Here is a 1,386-nt window from a genome sequence, read left to right as displayed (position 1 = left end):
CATCTTCCCATTTGTTTCATGCTTAATGATGCCTTCGCTCACTTCGACATAAAATGGACGAGTAAAAAGAAAAAATAGATACGGCATTGATTATGCTAAAAATCATATCAGGCACCACAGAACATCTAAATTGTGGTAAAACAAAAAGAGACTATCGTCTAAAGGTTAACAAATATTGCAGGATACGTGAGAAGAAAATACTGAAATTTGATTGAAATACTAAGAAAAAAAAAATCAGCAGAAGCAGACTTAAAACAATATGAGAGGATGATAAGTCATAAGAAAGCAACATCCTTAAATTGCAGATAAAATTTTAGAAAACAATTAGTTTTGAGCGGAATAATAAATATTAATCTCCCCGCTTGAAAAAGGTAAAATCCCAGAAAAAAACACTCATAATGAAAATTTTAAGATGAACCACTTCGGTAAAGGGCCAGCGAAACCGAACACCAGAACAATAACCTAATAGGGACAGCTAATATTGAACTAATTCTACCCCAATAATACAGTATATCGAGTGATACAATATCAAAATCTTGCTCAAGGTATTTTGTTATGAGCAAGTTTAAATGCATATTCCGATGTTACAATAACAAACACTTCCAGAGAGAGAGAGAGAGAGAGAGAGAGAGAGAGAGAGAGAGAGAGAGAGAGAGAGAGAGAGAGAGGGTGGCTTAAATGATCAAGCTCACCTGTAAGAGCAAAAGGTGTGTGCATTCTCGTAGCACTTAGAAGCAATGGATATGAATTGGCTATTACTAGAACTATACTATTAGAAACCAGCGATCATCTTTCTTGAACTGTTAATAAGCAGTGTCTGAGTGGGTAACAAAACGCTTACAGCCACTTCAACGGCTGTTGTAGCTGCTATGCAGCCCATGATTTATGCCCACTTCACTAACTGGAAAAACACCCTGGGGCAAAAAAAGAGAGATTCCTCCTCTCAAGCTCTAGAGCAATGCACGTGTTGGTCCCACGGCAAAGATGGGATATTTAGAAATTCACCCCAAAACGAGGTAATGCAATTATACTAATTTTTTTTAACGAGGCACATTTGCACCGACTCGCAGCGGTGCCTTTTTAGCTCGGAAAAGTTTTCTGTTATCTGATTGGTTGGAATTAGCTAAAAGGGCACCTCTGCGAGTCGGTGCAAATCTGCCTCACTAAAGAGAATTGACTATAGTGCATATTGGACATCGATTGACTGACCAAATTTATTCGTAGATAAGCTGATCGACAACAACAAATGCAACCCTTTCTAGACCACTGCATGACAAAGGCCTCACACATGTTCTTAGTCATGTATTGGGCTTGGTCATTTTCATCACCACGCTACAAACTGATTGTTGATGGTGAAACTTTAGTTTGATCGCTTTCGACAAACCA

This window comes from Palaemon carinicauda, chromosome 26, assembly GCF_036898095.1.
Source record: "Palaemon carinicauda isolate YSFRI2023 chromosome 26, ASM3689809v2, whole genome shotgun sequence".
NCBI lineage: Eukaryota > Metazoa > Arthropoda > Malacostraca > Decapoda > Palaemonidae > Palaemon > Palaemon carinicauda.
This window is presented reverse-complemented; position numbering follows the sequence as displayed.